Below are 22252 nucleotides of genomic sequence, written 5' to 3' on the forward strand. Positions count from 1 at the left end.
GAAACTGCCAAGTCAAGTACCAGGGTAACACAGAAGCTGAAAAATACATGGATGTTCTATCAACCAACTTTACTGTGTATCAGTTAATGGTTATCATTTATTGACAGTTTGATATATGCTCTGTGCTAATTACATCACATGCTTTATTTTATTCTCTCAATAACCTTGTGAGGTAAGTTGTTTTGAATGAGGAAAATGCATTTCTGAAAGGCTAAACAACATGTCCAAGCTCATATACCTCGTAAGTGGCAGAGCTAGGATTCAAACCCTCTTTTACTAATGTTTTTAACCACTGTGCTATACTTCACATATCCTTTGAATCCTGTTTTACCATAAGCCATCTCTGAAAATCCTGAGAAGAAAATAAAGTTTTCCCAGTTTCTTTTCTACTTTTACAAGACAACCACACTGCCAATAGAAGTTTCTGTAAGAATACATTTTACATTTGCCAACACAGAAAAGGAATTAACTTAATATAGTGCCCAACTGTTTGCCAATAAATTATAATATCTTAGGTTGGAAGAGATTGTAGAAACCATCTTGTCCAGATTTTTCTTCCCAGATTGGCCTCCTCAAGCAGAGGTTGTTCAGCCATTGTATAGAAATACCACTGATCCTGCAATGGCTTGCTTTGACATAGCTCTAGTTGTTAGAGAATTTTTCCTTTTTATTGATTTTCTTCTTCTTTTTTTTTTTTAAGTAGTATTTATTTTAGAGTTTCTAGTTCAGTCATCTGTACAAGCTTATACATCACAAAGATTTAACTTGGAATATTGTTTATTCTTGCTTCTGTCCAGTTTTGCTCATTATTAAAACGGGGAAGAAAATCTCTAATAGTGTGGGGGTCAAAATTCAGTTTAAAAGAGAGGCTCACATTTCCAGGGGAATATGAGTAGGTTGGTTAATTGCTACTTTAAGGGTAAAAAGTTTGAAGCAGTGACTTCATAGGCAGGAGGTAGCTTGCCTTACCTTGTCTCAGGTGCCTTTTTGTGCCCAAGGGCCAGGAGTTACATAGTAGAATGTCCTATTTTAAGAGTATTATAGGTGTACTTAATTAGAGACTGCCTGTGTTGCAGTCACCTTCAGAAGAGGGCTGCAGACATGGCAGTAACAGTAAAAGAATCCTGTCTGGTATCCACACCTGGTTTGGAATATAAGTGCTCAATAAATATTAGTACATTTGAATTTTTTCTTATTCCACTTGCAAGCCTTTCAAGTTCTTATGGACAGCTGTCACTCAGTTCCCTTCAGCAAATACCCACTGAATGCTTACTGTGTTTATCTAATAATTTTCCTACACTGCAACAACTATCCCAATGTAGGGATTGCATCTTCCAGTTCTTTAGTCTTGTCCTATAGCCCTTAGATAATGGTAGAGGACATGCCTTCAAAGTTTGACAGTCACCCCGGTTGATTCTAAAATACTACCACCCTGAAATTTTTGTTCTATGATGAGGGAAGCAGAATTATGTCACAAGTTATTTTTTGGTCCTCACAGTTTTTAATAATCTTCATTGGATGGTGAATGGTTGCAGCTATTAAATATAATAAAGGTTGCATTGGGGGAACTTGGAGGATCAGATCATACAAACAATGACTGACTGGTTCCCTGTCTTTCTACACCTCTTATTGCCTCAGTTGGGACCAATGCCCTAGGCTAACTTAGGCTCTAGTCTATTTGTCCTCCAAGTTTAGTGTCCATAAGAATCCTGAGGAATATTTTGCAGTCCTACAGCTCTCTAATTCCTATGGAGCGTCAGAATTGATTTTGTAAAATGACAGTCCTCTCATAAGATCATCATTTTGAGAAGTATGCAAATACGGAAAATTTAAGAACCCTTCGGTTATTAACATGAAAATAGCCTTACTGTGGGTTCGGAAATGGCCACCTTCTTGGATTTAGACTTAGGGCTTTTATTTCTTCTTTGTGAGAACATAGTTGCCTTTGACCGACCCCAGTGTTGACTCTTGCCTTATAACCACTCCCTCCCCACATCTCTCAGAAACTGGGCCTTGGTGGGGCCTTGGTGTTGAATCCCAGTCAGTTACAGCTGGGTTCATGTTTTATGTACTCATTTTAAATAGTGATTTCTGAAGGCAGAATAAGATAAGGGGCAGTAAGTGTTAGGTGAAGGGGACAGAGAAAGAATATCTGATTTGGTGGGGCATCTCTGCTGTGACAAAGTTGAGCTAGAAACAAAGTAATTCAACTATTGGCACCTTTCCTGAATTTGTTATCTTGAATTTTTCTTCATTATTCATATAACCTTTTGGGTTCCTAACTCATTTTATCCTTATTTTTGGTTTCGTAATTCTGGTTTTTAAATCTGTAAAATCCCAATTCTGACTCCTTGGCCTGACCCTGCACCACTTCTAGATTATGATCTAAGTCTGATTATTCTGTCATGTATTTCTACTGATAACTGATGTAATGATAATTAGGGTGATAATAATAATACTAATAAATAGCTATAGAGTACATATTATACATTTTACATTCACTATGTCATTTAATACCTACAGCAAACATAGAACGTAGGTACTATTCTTATCCAGTCTTTTAAATAAACTAACACACAAATAGGTTAGAGTTATATAGATAGGTTAGAGTTATATAGAGTTATATAGATAGGTTAGATCAGTCAATTGATCTATCTATCTATCTATCTATCTACTGGCAAAGAGACAGAATTGAGATGCAGGCTGTCCCACTCCTGGTGCTGTGATCTCATCAGGTGCATTTCATTGTTCGATTCCATCTCTACCATGCCCTCTGCTGCTGACCAAGTGACAAAAAAACCTCTGAAAAAGCCTCCTTTTCTTTTAATGTATGATAACCTATGGAGATGGGGGAATAAAGTTCCCCCAAATTCCTCTTTGGAAATCTGGGAACATTTATTTTCAACAATATTTTCCCCTAAAAGAGCATTTTTGAAACCATGACATTCTCTGTTATCTCCCATAACTAATGAGATCATCCCAATGATTCTGGGGGGCTAGTTGCATTTATCAGTGGCGCCTTTGTTGCACAATTTCCATTTTTGCTCTTGAAGATACAATAATAGATTTATGCCTGATGGACTGTGATGTGGTTTGCATCTAAGAGAAAAACAATTCTTTCCAAAAAAATACCATATCCCCAAATGATTTCATAATTGCAAACAGTGTTGACGAGCTCTTTGGCTTAAATAAGTTTATAACATATTTGCTGTGTTTTTGTGTAGATATGTTTTGATGTGCTTGCTAAGGAAAAATAATTAAAACCCCTCTGCCATTTCTAATTGAGAAGAAAGAAATGCAGCCCATTAGTTGATGTCTACCATAATAAGATTTTTTTTCTCCCTCATTTCATTCCAGATTTGTTTCAAGGATTAACTTGCGTTAAATAGTTTCAGGTCTGAACGTCAGCCATGTTTTTCATTATTGGAGATCAAAATGGCTTAATTCCCTTTGTGTGTTGGTGCCACTAAAACACAAGGGAATCTTAAAACTACAAACTTCTGATAGAAGCACCACATTTTCCTAGTCAATCTGCCCAGCAGAGCTTGTGTTTTTTTCTGCATTAAAGGCTGGAACAATAAAAAAAATAAATAAAGCCTGGAACAATGCTTTGTACTGACAAGTCTCAAGGTTTTGGTGTCCTGCACAGGCTAGGCAAGACACTCTGCATCCTCAAGTATGATGTTGTGAACTTTACTTTTTAGTATTCTTTAAATCAACTTTTGTGTTTGATCTTTAAGCACAATGTGGCCATCCCTTTGATGGGATGGTAAGTACTATCATCTAGGTTAATCCAGGGGCCTCTGGATTTAAACAGATAAGATTTTCAATCTGATTCCACCACCAGTTATATAACAGGGCCAGTTTTGAAAACTTTCCTCATCTGTAAAATGGGCTAATGTTATGCTTTCTTACTGGCTGTAGAAACTGTTCAAGATACAAGGCATATTAAGCAATTGATGAGCAAAGGAGGACATGTTCCTCAGGTCTATGTTACCCTGTTGTGTTGAAAGACAAAAGGTTGATTTCAAAGGCTTTGAGATTCTTTCCAGCTTTAGCATTTTATTGTGACATTGCTAGATTAGGTATCTAAACAATTAGGCACTAAAGGAGAATTCTTGGGTCATAGGGCAGAAGGACAGTAAATAGCAAACCTCCTCTCTGCTTAAGATCTAAACCAGCCGAGAGACCAAAATGTCACTCTTATGACAACTGAAGCTGAAAGTGAAGACGGGGGCCTGTGTCTATGGCTTCTTCACAGAGAACCCCTGCAGGAGCCAGGGGTTCCACCCTTCCAAGTGGCCTGGGGCACTGGCCTCATTCTAGAGGAGCAAAGGACATGTGTTTCCTCCTGACAGCTTGCTCTCAATAGGACACGACAGAGCTCAGTTCCATTGCCAGTCTAGGAGGGAAGGGAGTAAGGGGCTCGACTGGAGGCGGGAGCATCTGCCATTGATCACCCTCCACCTGGAAGGAAATGTCAAGAATGGGAATGAGTGCTCCCCTGACAGGACAGGACTGTCTACTTCAGTGTCTATAGAGCTCAAGAAATCCGCAGCCCAGGTTTCACTCTGTGAAGACACAGTTTGTGGAAATAGAGTCAGATGTTTTAGTTAAACATTCAGATGCAAGTTAAACAGGTTCATATATCAGTGAGCTCAGTCTTTTCTTCTAAATCCACAGAATCCTAGGAACTTAGTATCCATGGATAAAGGTAGGAATTGAGTAAAGGATCTTCCCTCAGCTATGCTCTCCTCCATCTTTCCCCAACTACTTATCCAATTTATGACCCCAACAGTGAATCTTAAATAAACGGCTTCAGAGTCTTCATACTAAAGTGACTGATGGGACGGTATTAACAGCCATACCATTGATAAGGAAGTCAAGGTTCAATTCCGATAGGCTTTAGCTTTAAATAGAGGTAGATTGTTTTATTATAAGACTTGGCACCCTTCCTCTTGTCCAGCTGTTTAACAAATGTTTGTTCCTGGTCACCAATGGAACCAGAGAACCAGACTAGAGGGTGTAGATAGCTGAGTATGAATGATAATTACTACTGTTAAAACAACTCAAAGCACATGTCCTACTGACAGGGGTGTGGAGATGGCAGGCAGTATTTGCACAATACAGACGGTCTGAGGTATGTTTTCAAGTTGTGCTTTGCAGGAGGTCTTAGCCACACAAACGTTTTCAGAGTTCTAGAATCTTAGTTTGTACATGAGTTGAAGGGTCCCACGTGTACTAATTCCTCCTTTTCTATGCCACCACTTGGAGGGTCTTCTCAAGATCAGGAGACTGCTTCTGTGCTGAGGCTCTCCTTTTACTGCTTTTATTATAGCACTGATATCATTGGTTTTTAATTTTTTTAACCTGTTTTGACTTTTTCACTAGGTTGGGAAGTCTGCAGGAACAGGATTGAGGTTATGTTATTCACAGTTGTATCAGAGCAGTAAGCACAGTGTCCGACTCATAGGAGGGGCTCAGCAAATATCTTGTTGAATTGAACTGAGTGAGTTTGATTCTTTTTTTTTTTTAAGATTTTTATTTATTTCTTTGATAGATCACAAGTAGGCAGAGAGGCAGGCAGAGAGAGAGGGGGAAGCAGGCCCCCCGCTGAGCGGAGAGCCTGATACGGGGCTTGATCCCAGGATCCTGAGATCATGACCTGAGCTGAAGGCAGAGGCCTAAACCACTGAGCCACCCAGGCACCCCGAGTGAGTTTGATTCTTAAGGCAGGCAAGGGACTGCAGGCATTCTGGGTTGAGTTCTGGTTTTGTTCAGATGACACCTCCTAAGTCATGTGACCTAGCCCCACCCCCACCCGCCCAGACACGATCTGTAGACTCAAATGGAGTTTTCAAGGGCCTCCAAGATCCCTGAGAAATTAGTCCTGCTAACCCTGTTAGCAGAACTCCATTGCCAATATGCAGGAATACCTAGGCCCACATCTCTCAATTCCCCAATGTAAATTCCCCAATGAGTACATCCACTCCTCGAATCCTCTGCTGTGTCAACCTCTGTGATTGGTTCCTAGTCTTTCGAGGAGGACCAAAACTGAGACTTGGGCACAAAATTTAAGGGGGCACCAAAACACTCAGCAATCAAGCTAAATAATTTTAATGTAGTATTCTAAAAAATCTAAAAAATCAGAATTAATGCAAGTGTTTCACGATGAACAAAATTATCAAAAGTGTAAATAAAGACATTTTTGGTGTTCTTAATTTTCCTTTTACATTCAGATAGTACTTCATTGCTTTACTTTCCTCACCTAATCTTGGCCTGGGAAAAGACAAAACTGATAGGAAGTCTCTTTGGCCATGGCTCCCTGGATTTACACCATTTGATTTTTTTTTTTTCCCCTTTCTGTATTGGGGGGAAGGTGAATGGGCTTCAGGTAGTACTAAAAGGTAAATGTATAAACATAATCATAAAATAAAGGAAGCAGTTTTTAAATCTTAGTAATCTATAGGAGAAAAGATTTAGCAGGGAAAATGTTGCATACTTAATAACAAAAAAGATTGAAATAAACAAAATTTAATAACATTCAGCAGTATGGCTACAATGTTTATTTCTTAGATGAATTTGTATGGCTCCACTTTAATTTGCTTTGTCCTTAATTGGAATTGATTTTTAAAAAGGGCTTTTTCTTAAATTGTTCTGGATTTCCGTTAAGCAGTACAGAATGCCGATATGCAAAGTTACTTTAAATGAGAGCAAATGTGTATGAAATCAGCAAACTCTCCAACTGTGCCGTTCTTCCCTACTGGAAGAGCTTTCTTCATTTACATAGGAGAACATGAAGCCAGAAAAGGGGAAAATACAAACATAAAATCTCCAAGAGCCTTTTGGAAATACAGCAGAAAAACACAACACTTAAGCGAGAGAAGCCAAGTGGTTTTCGAGTTCGCTGTGAAGCGGCAGCTTTGGGGGAGAATGACCTTCTGGGGAACGTCCAGTGGCTCTGGCTGGAAGATGAGGGGCTGCCGTTTTGCAGGCTGTGGATGAGAAGGAAGGGGGAAAGATTGTGTAATTGTAACAAAGCATCTTGAAACTTTTCAGTTTCATTTGTTTCCAAACAGGAAAACAAAGTGCTGAAGAAGCCTTGCAGAGAAGGGGAAGCCTCAGGCAGTTTTTTTTTCCCCCCTATTGAGGCACAGCTGTGGCTGTATCACAGCCTTTCCCAAGTGTTTTTCTTTGGATCTTTTTACCTGGTGCCAACCATATACAACAGAAGTAGAAGAGAGCTGCTTGACTGGAACCAAATCGTAGTCAACATGCTGAATTTGTAGCACAGGGTGTGTCTGATATGCTTATAAGTGATCCTCCCTCTGCTCCTTCCATCACACAAGTTCTGGAAGTTCAGGATGCAGGCACGTTTACTGCTGTGATGATTGTTGGAAGGTGTAAAATCTTGCCTCACGGAGTGAAGGGAGGTGCAAGTAGACTCAGTACCAGAGACTTCTGTCCCCTCCTTCCCCCTTTTACCTCGCCACAAAAATCACAGATATGCTTGAGTACCCTTTTCTTTGGAGGAGTCACCTCAGAGCTGGTTGCACATTAAAAACATTTAGGGAGCTTTAAAAAATCTTGATGCCAAGGCTGCACTTTAAGCCTATTAAATTAGATGTCCTAAAGGTGGGAACCATGTATCCAAAATTTTTTTAGAGCTCCCCAGATGATGGTAATGTGGAGCCAGGGTCCAAGAATTCTGACCCAGAGCTCTTGATACCACAAACAGCTCTTTTCTTTCATCTGGGTTGATTTTCCACCCAAATAGCTCCCTGATCTCCGTCAGTGGAAGCTAAGACTGCTTTTTCGTTTAATTCAGTTCAGTTACATACAATTCAATGCAATACATGTTTAGTCAACTGCTTCTCTACCTTGATTTCTGATTGTGTTTCCCATGAGAGTGGTGAGAACCATGTTTCCCAAATAGGAGGGCAGGGATACTTGAATTTATCCCATTTTTTGAGAACATATATTTTAAAAAAACTGTTAAATTCAGATAACAAATTTCCAAAAATTATGCACTGAATTGGCACATCAAACTTTTTCTGACATTCAAAGTTCGGAACAGATATATGTTTGTATATAATATATATATATATATATATATATATATATATATATATATATGTAAAACTTCCATCTTTTAATATGTTCACTTATTCAGTGCATGTTATTAAGCATTGATGAGCTGGGATAAATAAGAGTACTTAGGTTTCGAAGAGTTCCTAGGCTAGTGGGAGACATGAAATGTGAACAAGAGAAATTAAAGTACTGTGAACTGCTAAAGCTGAAAGAGCCATGTATAAAAGGATGTTTCAGATGAATTCAGAATAGGAAATTGTGCCTGGCAAGGCAGAAAGGCTTACAGAGGAAATATACAAGAGTAGCCATTCTCCATGAAGGATTTCAGGCAATGTGAAGAGCACGTGTAGTTTTTGAAGGTGAGAATTAAATGTTTGGCTGAAGTCAGGCAACATAGGAGGAGATAGGGAAGGAACTTGAAAGCTCTTAACTGTCTTTAGAGCTTTTTCTGTTGGACCAGTGTTCCTGAAGCACTCTTGACTCATGGCTGGCTCAAATTCATGAATTTGCAGCTAACTCTTGGGTATGTAAAGGTTGAGAGAACCTGCCAGGTGAGGTAAGACAACAGCTGGCCTGCTTCTGGAAAGTGATGGAAAAGCCTGTGAGGAAGAGCTAAGAATTTAGGCTCTAAAATTGGATCAGTTTGGGATTTCATACACCAACTGTGGAACCTTGGGCAAGTTTCTGAACCCTCTTCCCCAAATGTTTAAGTGAAGATACTCCATGCTTATCTCATAGGTTTTTTTTTTTTTTTTAATTTGTTTTTGTTTTTAATGGAGGCTCATTGTATTAAGGTACTGTATAAAGTGCTTAAAAAACTGCCTGAACGTGGGAGGCATCAATAAAGTGGAGCTCTACCAGTTGAGATACTGAATTTTCTTTTTGTAGTTTCCTTTCATTTTTATTTGTGTATGTTTGTGTTTCCCATCGTACCTGGCATTCTTCCCAGTGCATACTCAAAGACCATCACACTGACTGATTATGAGAAGTGCATAATTTTGGGTATATGATATAAAGTGATTTTTAGGAAGTAGTCCACTAAACAGTTCTGGAAAGGAACAACACAGTTCTGGAAAGTTCTCTGATAGGCTTATCAAGTCTCTTCTCTTCTAGGTTAATTCTGAAGTCCTCTGTGTCTCTGCTTCCAAAATTAGAACCACCAAAAAAATTACCAGGGGGAGTCCATCTGCAATATCTAATCTGATCTCTCAATGCCTTGCTTATTATTTTTACTTTACAATTTAAGACTTGATGAGCAGAGTGGTAGGTGAGAAAGATGTTGAAGAATGCATAGGTTTTTTTTTTTTTATGGCTGAGAATAGGCATTCAGGTGGTGGGATTAATATACATAATGGTATACAAATATATTTAGGAATAAAAAGTAGTAAAATAGTTGTTTTGTTGGAACACAGGTTGTATGTGCAAGAAATGTAGAGAAATAAGTCTCAAAATTTAGGCTGAATCTACAAAGGTCCTCTTTATAGGTTCTAATCTTGAGAATGAAAACTTGGAAAATTTATGTACATCCTATAAAATAGCTGACATCTCTTTGAAAACTTGGCTTCAAATTTCTTTTAAAGTAATTTTACCTCACCTTTTATTCTGTTATTTTGTTTCTCTTTGTGTTTATTATTATTTTTTTCTTGTGTCTTATTGAGGACATTTGTGGTAAGATCCCAGTCTTGGCTAGCTAAGAGTTCATCTGCTTCCGATGCCTGTTCTTGCACCACCTAAAGTCACAGTCTGTTCCTGGAAGAATATACTCATTTGCACAATAACCAATTGTGATGTGAAAAAGGGAGGGTTATAACATCAACTGGGGTATGAGTGGCTGGCATGGAAGAAGTCTGACAAGGCACAGATCCTGTTTCTGTACATATGTCCTTAATAATAATGAAGGGGTGGGAGGTAGATTATGGTAGAAGGGGATAGAGTCATTTTTGAATAGCTAGTTTTCTGAAGGAGTACATATGATGTCAGCAATTAATTAAGGCCCTAAATTCTGTTTTTCTATAAAAACTCTATTTTTGTTGCGGTATCTTTGACGCATCTGCTGGCATAAGCAGGATATATGCCACAAATAAAAATTCAAAAATATCTCTTTCTTGTAGAACTTGGGAACAGAAATTCTGAAATTCAAGGAAACCTACATAGCATCAGAAGGATCCCCAGATCCTTTCTATGATGGAGGGCAGTGAAGTCCATGTTAAATCCAGATACCCCCAAGTCGGGGCCCTGAGGAATTTGATATGGGAGGGAAGACAATTCCAATAGGAAACAGGCTCAGGATTAATAACTAGATAGTTGCAAATCCATGTTGGATGCTCCTTCAGTGTTAAGGGCATTTCTGAAAGAAATGGTAAACAATGCCAAAAGTGAAGAATTTATCTCAACCCAGATAATGACAGTAAGAACTTCAGAGTTTCAAGATACTAGTAACAGAGGGCAGAAGGTGGATAGGATCAGGCATTCCAAAGTCCTGTTTTCCAACTTTTACCTAAGTGAGGACCAGTGGGTTGTAATTAGATCCCAGGTGGCCTTTTTCAGAATAATCTGAGGTACATCTAAAATGATAGATTATTTGAGCTGAGAAGGACTTGATTGCACATTGAGGCCAGCCTTCTAATATTTAATGAGGAAATTGATGTCCGGTGATCTCTTAGCTAATTTCTATCAGAGCCTAGGGCAGAATTATGGTCTTGTAAGAGCTTTGTCTGGGTCATTTTAATGCTTAGCCCTTTCTTTATACACAAATCCCCCAAACATCTTAAAGCTTAGCTGGTGAGTCCCAAGGTAGGAGGAAGGAGGAGTGGGCATGTTACGTGACCACTGTGGAAAATCTGACATGTCAGTGTAAACTATCAGGAACAGCAGATAGCCAAAAATCACAAAGAGAGTCCAAATAGTCCTGTGGCCAATTCAGTCCAGTTTTTATTCTGGTCAGCATCAAGATCTGGGGGAAACAAAACAGGGATTTTTGTTTGGAAATGGAGAATGGAGTTGAGAATTTCCTCAAAAGCAGAGGAGGAAGATTCTTCCAAGTCAAGGCAATGGGAATGAAGGGAAAAGAGCTCAGATGTCCAGGAAGTGAAACTACCAAAAGAAAAACAGGGAAGCAAGTCCCAGGCTGGCTAGCTGCTATAGATGGTCTGGTGGTGGTGGTAATGGTGGTGACAGTAAGAGAGGGCTTGAGACTCACAGGAAGAATGAGAACAGATGGAGCCATCTGGGGGTGGGGTGGGTTGCAGAAGCAAGAGACTGTCTCTCAGAATACTGACAAAACATTGCAACTTAATCCCTCAGTCACACCCAGTGGTGGGATATGAACTTGCTAATGGGATATGGACCCAAAGATTTCTTACTGATTCCATAGGAAGGAAGAAAAATCGGGAGTTTTACAAGTCAGGGTTCTTTTTATGAAGTAACACCCAAAATGCCTATAAAAGACTTTTGTTTAGTGAGGGAGATACATCAAAGAAATAAGGAGCTAGAAAATTTTTTCCCTCACTTAGCATTTAAAACATTTGTCTCCTGATCTCCCCACTGCATTATAATAACACATAGCCAAAAATCATCTTTAGATATCTTCATTATCAAAAAAAGTCTCAGAATATGCTGATAGACAGGATCTCTGCAGAAAATATTAAAAACCAAGAGCCAGATTTCTAGAATGGTGGCTTTTATGAAACCACTATCCAACTTCTAACCTGTGCATAGTTGCAGAAAGAGAGACAGAATTCTCAATGGTAAGTACTACTGGCAGTGATATAAGGCGTAGCAAATGTGTATGGGTCATCATGGAATGTAGCTAAGTACGGGGTATAGAAGGTGATCACAAGACACTAGAGACTAAAGTTTATAGAGAAAATTATGACCTGGGTTCAAAGAATTGCCTCTACTTCATGCTAAGCGTTCATTCAATACTGTAGTATTGAATAATACTAGTATAAGGCTAATTTTAAGATAAAGTATACCTAAACTGTATTGTTTCTCTGAAGTACTTGTTAGTATCATTAAACACACACACAGACACACACACATACACATATAACATAGTTAGTTGGTTAGTAAATAATAGTTTACTTCTTAAACAGGTTCATTTTCTTTCTTTCTCCCTAAGTGAATACTTTCGGCTGTCTGCACAAAACCTTGAGTTATAAGAACCCCCATCAAAGGTCTGTTAGAAAGTTCCTTGTAACCAGGTGGGTTTAACTGGTCCTGGATGTTTAGTTGCAGATGTCCACTGTGGACAGACCAAGGAAGCAACCCTCTTACCAAGAATGTACTAGAACACAATCAGGGCATTTGGGGGGAAAAAAAAATCTTGCAATTACACTTTTCTACCACTAGATGATATGCATGTATAAGCAAGATAAAAAAAAAATACTACTTTCTTGTCTTCATCAATGGCCACAGTGGTAATAGGTAAATTAAGGTATTTAGAATTCAATTATAGATATTATTAGGAAAGATAAAATGTGAAAATGAAGAACTGTCATTAGTGATTAGGATTATACATGTATGAACAACATATTTATTGAATGCTTCTCCTTTAAGTCTGGGGCCATCAAACTATTGCCCGTGGACCATATCCAGCTTACCAACTCTTTTGTAAATAAAGTTTTATTGAAACAAACACACTCATTGGTCACTGCCTGATTTTGCTCATCAATGACAGAGGTGAACAGAGACAGAGACTCTCACCTACAAAGCTTAAAATATTTCTACTTGGTTTTTTAACAGAGAAGTTTTGTAATGCCTGGTCTAATTACATACAGTTATACTAAATCATTCAGTCCTTACAACTCTATGGTTATGGGTATGTATTATTATTATTTGTTTTATAGATTAAGAAATTGATTAAGAACACAGTGAATCCTGGCACATGTATTAAATGAGTATAGTAGGCACACGTGACAAAGGCTGTAAATATTGATGTACCGTGTGCTTGATACTGTTTGGTTTGCATAACAAAATGAATGACAGTTGGCTTCAAAGTTGTAGGGAACATAGAAAGAGGAAATTAAAATTATTGCAAGGTCAGGCTGGACTTTGTGATCCATAGGTAGAAATATAGCTGGGATAGAGTAGCTGCCCATGAGTACTTTTCCCAAAGTGACACTTTTAAGAACCTATTTTGAGAAACTTTTTTCACACAATAATTCATAAGACTGAAGATGACTCATCAGATGAAAGAGTGTTTAAATTGTGATTGAAACATCAGTGGTCAGGTGGAAAGACACAGTAGGAGAGTCAAAGGAAGCCTTCTTTTTAAATGTCCTAGTTTCCCACAATCAAAGGATGTCTTTGCTCCTCCAGTGTTAGAACCTGGGTGTATACTTCAGCCCTCAGGAGGTGATGGAAACTGGAGTTGGGTGAGGGGATGGGGAGAAGGGTGACATTTGGCTTTAGAGTTTGCTAGATTCCTAGTCACTGTCAAGAATGTCTTTTCTAGTAATTTATAATGAGTAGTGATGTACAGGGACAGCCCTTGGTGGTTTAGTCCACACTTGTAACTACTGGTCTTTTTATTTTCTTTTTTTCTTTTTTACTGAAAAGTTTGGGTAACTAATTTCCTTAGAATTCTAGGTCATGAGGAAGAGAAGAGAGAATCAGGAACCAGGTCACTAGACAGTTTAATCCTTTGTCCCACATGAGGAGATGGGGCCATGTTGCTTAGGTCTTTCAAGGGTTTTTCACATGAGCACTCCTACTCTTCCTTTCTTTCAATCCAGGGAGACCTCTCCAGTTTGATTCTTCCACATTTTGATATTCTCCTTCCTGAGGTTGCTCTCTTGGCCTTGTCAAAAAAAGCCCTGGTAGACTGTTCCTTCCACTCAACCTTTGTTGACTTGAAAAAAGGGGGAAGTGCTATGTTTGATGTCTCCTTGGGGTGACGTCAAGGTGTGAGTGGTGGAGGGTCAGAGTGAAGGAGCAGGAAGGAGAAACTCTGGGGCCTTGCAGAGGAATATGGAGAAAGAGCCAGGCCTTCCATTTTACTGTTTTCTCATAAGGAATCTGAAATAAGTGAAGCTTCCTATGGTAAGAATTAATTTTCTCCTAAAGATCATCCTGTCTGGGTTACATGAGAAATTTATATTCTTTCTAACAAAACGGCTTAGGACCCCTCACCCCTTTTGGTTTTTTTTTTTTTTTTTTTTTGGTTAAATAAAAATCCAGTTTCATGACACCAGTGAAGCACTTGGCCCACATTTCATTATAGAATGAATGTCCCAAGTCCAGCTCTACCCCCCCTTTTCTTTAACACACAGGTATGTAGATATGTATACTTGTATGTACATATTGTATTTATGCATTTATGGCTGCATTTTGGTTGGGACAGGGTATGTGGGATGGTGTCAAGCTGAAAAATTAGTATAGATAATCTGGGCTATTGGAATTTGGAAAGGCGGAAAGACTGGGAGATCAGAGATGGTTTTGTTACAGGTAAGTGTGTTGGGTTCTCTGGGAATCTGGATATGCAAAGGAAGGGGCATTTGAGGCTATGGGATGGAGTGTCAGAAGTGTGAGGTTGACATTGGGTACTTTCAGAGACCATACATCTGATAAAGGCTTAGTTTAGGAGTTTAAGAATATCAGGTTGGAGCACCTGGGTGGCTCAGTGGGTTAAGCCTCTGCCTTCGGCTCAGGTCATGATCTCAGGGTCCTGGGATCGAACCCCATGTCGGGCTTTCTGCTCAGCAGGGAGCCTGCTTCCTCCTCTCTCTCAGCTCTCCCTCTCTGCCTACTTGTGATTTCTCTCTCTCTGAAAGAAAAAAAAAAAAAAAAAGAATATCAGGTTAAAGTTCAAACTGAGTCTCACAGTCCCAGAGAGGACTCTTGACTGGAGAAGCACCACTGCCCATAAATTCTTCAAGTGTGAGGCCATCATCATCTTTTCTGTGCTTTGCTAAGTGATCGTTGACATGTGGTCAGGTCCAGCCAATTTCAAGTGAATAAATGCACAGAAGTTATATTTTAGTAAAAGTAAGCTGGGGTCTATCTAGGTGTGGGATGAATTGGAGAGGAAGACAGAAAACAAAGAAAAATTAGGGGTGAGTCCAAAGACACACAAATTTGTTTCCTTTACCAAACTCTCCCTGTGAAATGATCAAATTTTAAGTCTCATTGCTAGCACCACAACTATAGTTGGAAATAGCTGAACATGAAACCGGTCATTGCACCAGTTATTATAACCAGAGGTAGGAAATGTTTCTTAAAAATCCTATTTGTTTCCCTTTGACTGTCTGGCCATGTCTTTTTTTTTTTTTTTTTTTTTTTTTTAAGACTTTATTTATTTATTTGACAGACAGAAATCACAAGCAGGCAGAGAGGCAGGCAGAGAGAGGAGGGGAGCAGGCCCCCCACTGAGCAGAGAGCCTGATGTGGGGCTCGATCCCAGGACCCCGGGATCATGACCTGAGCTGAAGGCAGAGACTTAACCCACTGAGCCACCCAGGCACCCCTGTCTGGCCATGTCTTACCATGCCCAGTTTAGGATGTTCCACAAATGCAGCATGATGAAAAAAATAATCAGGAAAGTAGATTTCATACTTGCTTCATCACAGTCTTTTTTTCATTGGTGTGAGGAATAGCTTACTTAATAAATATTATTTCTCTTTATTCATAGCACCTTCAGATCTGAGACTTTAGGAATTTCTTAAATTTACTTTTTTGTAAATGAAAGCCAAGTAACAAGAAAGGGTTAAATCTGAGTTATCAACACAGGTTTTCTTCAATTCTTTATTCTTTATTCTGACCTGGTACTTGGTTGATGTGTTTAGCTAGAAGGACTCACTTTGAAAATCTCTGTGTTATTGGGTTGAGAAATAAGGCTGAAGTCTATCCCTGGTTACGTCAAGTGGTGTCAAATTTGGCTTGCCATTCTTACTTCCTGTTGACTCCAAGAGAAAGGCGCAGTTGGCGTCCTACAGTGAAAAACATGAAGCTCTGAGACCAGTCTGAATTACTAATCACTACATGTCCTGTTCAGTCTAACCACTTTCCAAGTGATTAAATGAACCGCCAGGTCAGTGACTCAGCTTCCGAGGGGGTAGCCAGCAGTCCAAGCTGGTCTGCACATCCTGGTTTTAAATCCCAAGGTTTGATCCAGAGCTGCCTCGGAAAGATGACTTCCCCTTGGAACTTGTCTCTCCGGGGACAGAAAGATGGACACAGATGATGAAGTATATAGTCTACTGGAGAAGGGCCATCTCACCAGGAGTCTTTTGAGGGAAGGAGTTGCAAGAATGTCATCTTTCATCAGCTGGTGTCACTGTTTGGAACCAGTCACGAGTAGTTGGGTGTGGCAGGGTGAAGTTGTCCGAAGCTTGAAAGGAGAAAATATATTGAGTGGGAAACATTAACTTTTTTTTTTGGCTTAACTGTCAGTAGATACAGTATTCCCTGTATTCAGTAGATACAGTATTCCCTTCAAGAACTTCCAAAGGTTCTTGAAGATGTCACCATTTTATAGTATATTTGCTGGGATTTCTAAGTGATTGGCTGTATTACTGCTTTTACTAAGCTTCATGTCCAGTTACCATAAAAAGCACGTAGTCAGTGGTGGAAATAGGGATGGGAGTGTAGGGGCCACAAGGGAATGCAATTCCAGGAACTCCCAGTCTCACATGCAAATTAGATTAAACTGCTCTGTGGCCAGGGCTCCCAGAGCAAATAATTCCCATTCCCACCTCTTAGCATTGTCTCTTGTGGGAATAAAGAAATCACTTTCAATTTATGTCAGCTACTGCCTTGTTTTAAAAAAGTACATTATATGCCTATTATATGTCAGTTTGTCCACCTTGCTTAAGAAAACTCGTTACTAGATAACCTTTTTAAATACTTAAAAAAAAAAAAAAAGGATTTCAGAATCCTTAGAAGAAAATACTGTAAGCATATCAAAGTCTTATTTTGTCAGAAAGAAGTTGAGTCTTTTGAGTGGCTGGTGCCACCACATCCTTCAGGCGGCTTTCATACTTGGCATAAAACTTTTAGTCATGTCTCATATTCCCTTTGTTTTGATTAGTTAGTACATGATAACTTGACAACACTCAAATGGGAAAGCTTGAGAAAGGGAGGGTGACAGAGAGGGAAGAAGCCCTCCAGCCAGCAATTCTTTCTTTAATTTTTTTTTTTTTTTTTAACATGACTGTTTCTTAAACACACTGACTGAAGGTGAACCCGAAGAATGCATCCAGAACCACAATCTGGATTCTCTGAGTGTGGCCAGGTCAGTGCTTTCTGGAAGCAACGTGTGAGCATGTGCCCTGTCAGAGAGCAAACATGTAAATCACTTCTTTCCCAGGACACTTTGAGCACTGCTGCTTTATCTGCGCAGATGTGCTGTAGGCCTTGCAGATAGCATCTGTTTGTTCTATTTATGGTGGAAAAGGCATGTATTTGTGAGCTCAGCATGAGCATAACTTTCTTTGTGGATATTATTTCATTATAATTAAAAATTTTTTGCATTTTGGAGCCAAGGAATTTGAGTCATTGGCAATTCTAGGTGCCTTCTGAATTCCTTCTTGTGTTCATTCTTCATTTGTTCCCCTTGCCACCCCCAAATTTCACAGAGTTAAAATCAGAACTAGAGAGATGAAGTCACTAGTACAAAAGCATATAGCATTTATTATTATTTTCATCCCTTATTATTGATTTGTCTGTTTATTTATTTATTTATTTATTTATTTATTGAGGACTTATATTCTGGGAACTGTGCAACATTCTAGAACCTGGTGGTGAACAAAAATGTCAGTTCTTGCCCTTCATGTGTTTTATAGTTTATTAGGGAAAGATACAACAATAAACATAATCATGCAGAAATATACAACTTCATCCATGACAAATGCTACATGATGCCCTTAGAGCCTAAAATATGCTAATATGAGTTGGTCAGAGAGGTAACAGAAGGTTCCCTTGAGGAAATAATGCCTAAGCAGTGATCTGAAGAATGAGTAAAAGCCAGCAAGGTATATCAAGGACAGAGGCATCTCTGGCAGAGGGAAGGACACGAGAGAAGACCCTGTGGTGGATGTCAGCATGAGAGTATAACAAACTCAAAAAGAGTCAGTGTGGCTAGAGTGAAGGGGAGGGTGAGCAGGAAAGAGATGGGCTGAGCAGTGAGTCAGAACCAAACACTGCAGAACGCTTTTGCTCATTTTGAAGCTTTGTTTTAGGGGTAATGGAAGTCCATATAGTAAGCAATGGGAGGAGGCAAGAGTGGTAGAGAAGGCCACTGAGGACTACTGCAGTAGTCCAGACAACAGACAATGAGTGCTTGGTCTAAACTAGTGAGGGGAAGAAGAGAGGAAAAGGAGTAAATATATTCAAGAGTTACTTAGAATATAAAAATTATATGGGAGGAAGGGAGTAAGTGGAGATACTGATGACCCTATTTCTGAGTGAAAAAAATAGATGAATGGTGGTGCCATTCACCGAGACAGAATGTTGGAAGCTGGGGTTAGAGGGGAAGATGATAAGTTTATTTTAAGAAGGTTGAAGTTAGATGGTAAGTTTTCGGTTGACTATATGGGTCTGATCCTCAAAGGCAAGGTTTGGACTGGGGAGAAAATATTTGTGAATGAATTGCTTATAGTTTTGATACTGATATGATCTCTTCTTCCTCAGTATCTTTACAGAAGAACACCTCTATAAGTAGGGTTAAATCCATTGGTCTTGGATACTATGTTAAGTGAATTGTTAAATAACTTATTTTCTATGGCAGGGGTTTGAGGGACTTTGGGAGGCAGGTTCAGATCTCATGTGGATGAATCAGGGAGTTGTATAATTTAAAGGATAGCAAAAGTTACGTCAGTATGCAAATATCTGTATTCTCTCTCTGGACCTGCCAGAGAGCCTAAAATTGCTGGTCATCATGTTGCTTTTTAACTGGTTCCCATTTTATTTGGGTTAGAATGATAAAATTTTAGTTTTTGAAGATAATGTCAAAGTTGTATACTTCAAACTTCTCATTTAAAATGAGTCTGCTTTACAGAATCTCTAGACATATAGCCTCAGATTGGACAAGTCTGTGATGGAGAATCCAGCATTTGACAAGGCCATTTAGATTTTTAGTTCTCTTCCCCAAATTCTTCCTTTTATTTAATTTTCCCTTTCAGGAAGACACGGAACAGTTCTCTTTCTCCTCCCATACAGCAGACAATCAGCTAGTATTAACCCATAAAACATCACTATTCTCAGCTAAACTGCCACCGAGATGAATGATTTAGTTGTCATTGAAACCATTGAACCCCCTGGACATACATCATCCTCACTTAGAGGTCACAATGACCCTTTGAGGTATGCATCATTATTCCACAAAGAGACAAGAAAGCTGAGTCCCCGAGTCCCCCAGTTACATGCTACAGGAGTAAAGGGCAGAGTCAGGATTTGAATTCAGGTATTCTGACTCCCAGGCCTAGTCCAAGCTACCTTGAGCATCTGGAGGATTAGAGCTCTGAGCTGACTTCTAAAAGGAACACTTTAATAGGGACCAATGAGCGATCCACTGAAGGCAGAAGTGGAGCTTACCCACCTGGACCTTGTGGGCCAAATGATGCCTGCCACCTTGACTTGCTCAGCAAATTTTATTAAAAAAAAAAATAATAATTACAGATCTTCAAATTGGTTTTTATTTTGAACACCTGGAGGCAGGACAGGAACTGTCTGGTTCTCTACTTTCTTCACCACACCCTTTCCCCTTTGGATATCACTCACCTGCACAGCCTAAAGGCACTTGTGCTTCTAACTTTGTATGACTTTAAGAAATGGACAGAACTCTAATCTCAAGTTTTTTAACTTTAAGCTCAAGTTTTTTCAGATTTCACTCCCTTTTACATAAAAACAAAAACAAAAACAAAACTTGAGCATGTGTCCCAAATATTTTGTTTGTGTATTTTTAGATTTAATACTAATATTCATGTGGATTACTCTGTTTTAAAATATAAATTTTAAGTTTAAAAGACTTTAAATTAAAATTTAAAAGACTGTAATACTAGAAGTGGAAGTCCTAATATTTTCTCCTCTCGCTCCAGTGAGTCATCTTCATGAATTATCTCCTTATCCTTCCACTGGAGGGACCACTGAAAAGGAGAACACGGGCAGGAAAGACTGGTTGGGGTACAACACCTGGGCAACGTATGGAAACATCTTACAAGTGCTGATGATATGTTTTCCTCTCTGCGTTGCCCAGCTTCAGCTCAAGGCACACACACTGCTAAGATCTCTCTGGAGGTTCAGAGTGAAGGCCTCATTGCTTTGGTCTGCATTGTTTGTCCTTGGTTTTAATTGCCACTTGTGTCCCAAGCTATGTGGCAATAGGACTAATAACTAACATTTGTTGACTGCTTACTATGTGCCACTGTGCTAACAGATTTATTCATATTACCTCATTATTCTCATTACAGCTCTGAAATTTTGCTATCCTTGTTTTACAAATGGGAAAACTGAGGTGTGGAAAGCTGTGACTTACCCATGGGTGTAGGGCTAGTTCGTGGCACAGCTGGGATTTGAACCCAAGTCTGTTCTCCACCAGATCACTCATTCTGTACTGCTGTGTTCTCCTGCCAGGAGAATTAGTGCTTAGATTGCTGATAGTGATCTGGGTGGCTTTCCATCACTAGAAGCGACCCAAATGGGAAGAGTCATTAGGTGCACAGACCAAAAGGTTGGGTGTGCATATATGAGAGGAAAATAGCCAGGTTTATAGAAATACACATAGGCTGATGCAGTTGAAAATGAAACTCTTCAACCAAATCTGGGTCCTTTTTTATTTCTAGGTAATTGGGTCTCATTATAACCTATAGCTCTAGGTAGCAAATATATATTGAATACTTTTTGGATGAGACTGTTGGAGGCTGCAGTTGTTGTTTAGGGCATTTGAGTCCCACTATAATGGATGTATGAGGCTCAGGCGTATGTTCCAGTGCTTGAACATAAGACACGGAGATGTCAAGGGATTCTGGAGTTCTCTTTATTAACTGCCAGAGTGCTTTGGCCTAGTACAGTCAAATAGACTTGGGTTTGAATCCTGACTCTGCTATGTATTAGCTATGATAACTTTGGCAAGTTATTGAAGCTTTTCAAATCTTAATTTCTTCTTATCTACCTATCTGTGTACTTGTGTCTTTCTATTTATCTGTTTAAAGATTTATTTTATTTTTATTTTATTTTATTTTTTTTAAAGATTTTATTTATTTATTTGGCAGAGATCACAAGTAGGCAGAGAGGCAGACAGAGAGAGAGAGGAGGAAGCAGGCTCCCTTCCGAGCAGAGAGCCCGATGCGGGACTCGATCCCGGGACCCCGAGATCATGACCTGAGCCGAAGGCAGTGGCCCAACCCACTGAGCCACCCAGGCGCCCTAAAGATTTATTTTAGAGAGGGAGAGGGAGTGTGCCCTCGGGCAGGGGGAGGGGCAGAGGGAGAGAAACCTCAAGCAGACTGTCCGCTGAGCATGGAGTATGATGCCGGGTTGACCCAGGACTCTGAGACAGTGACCTGAGCCAAAACCAAGAGCTGGACGCTTACTGACTAAGCCACTCAGGTACCCCTTAATTTCTTCATCTTTAAAGCAGAGATAATAAAACCTTCAAAGTGGTGTTGTTAGGATTAAATCCTCTACCCTATGTAGAGTGCTTCACCCCATACTTGGTGTGTATATTCGTGCTCAAAATTTGGCATCAGTTACTGTTCTCTGTGATTCCGCTTTCCCTAAGAGGAGGCACTGATTGATTATTTGTGTCATAAGCCCATGTCCTCTGCTGCATTGGTTATGTCCTGTATGTCCTATTTGTAAACGAGGAGGAACCATTTCCTAAATGTCCTCAGTATCTTGCTTCCACAGAAAAACAAATCTGTTTCCACAAAAGAAGAACAAGAGCTGGAGACATTGGAAGTTTATGGGCTAGAGAAGGCGGCTCCAAGAAGAAAAGAATCTGGCGATCAGCGACACCCTCCTGAGGAGGCCCAGATGCCGGCCAGATGCTGAAATCTGTAGAGACACGTAAGGCTCAATGAAAGGACTGTTATGCCATGACTTTCATCCATGTGGGCATGAAGAATATTGACTGATCTCACTCAGATTATTAAGAGTGACTTCAGGGCTCTGGAAACATGGGTGTAGGAGGCTGGGACTCAAGGGGTGGTCTTGACAATCCTCC

Source organism: Mustela nivalis (assembly GCF_964662115.1).
Source record: "Mustela nivalis genome assembly, chromosome: 2".
NCBI lineage: Eukaryota > Metazoa > Chordata > Mammalia > Carnivora > Mustelidae > Mustela > Mustela nivalis.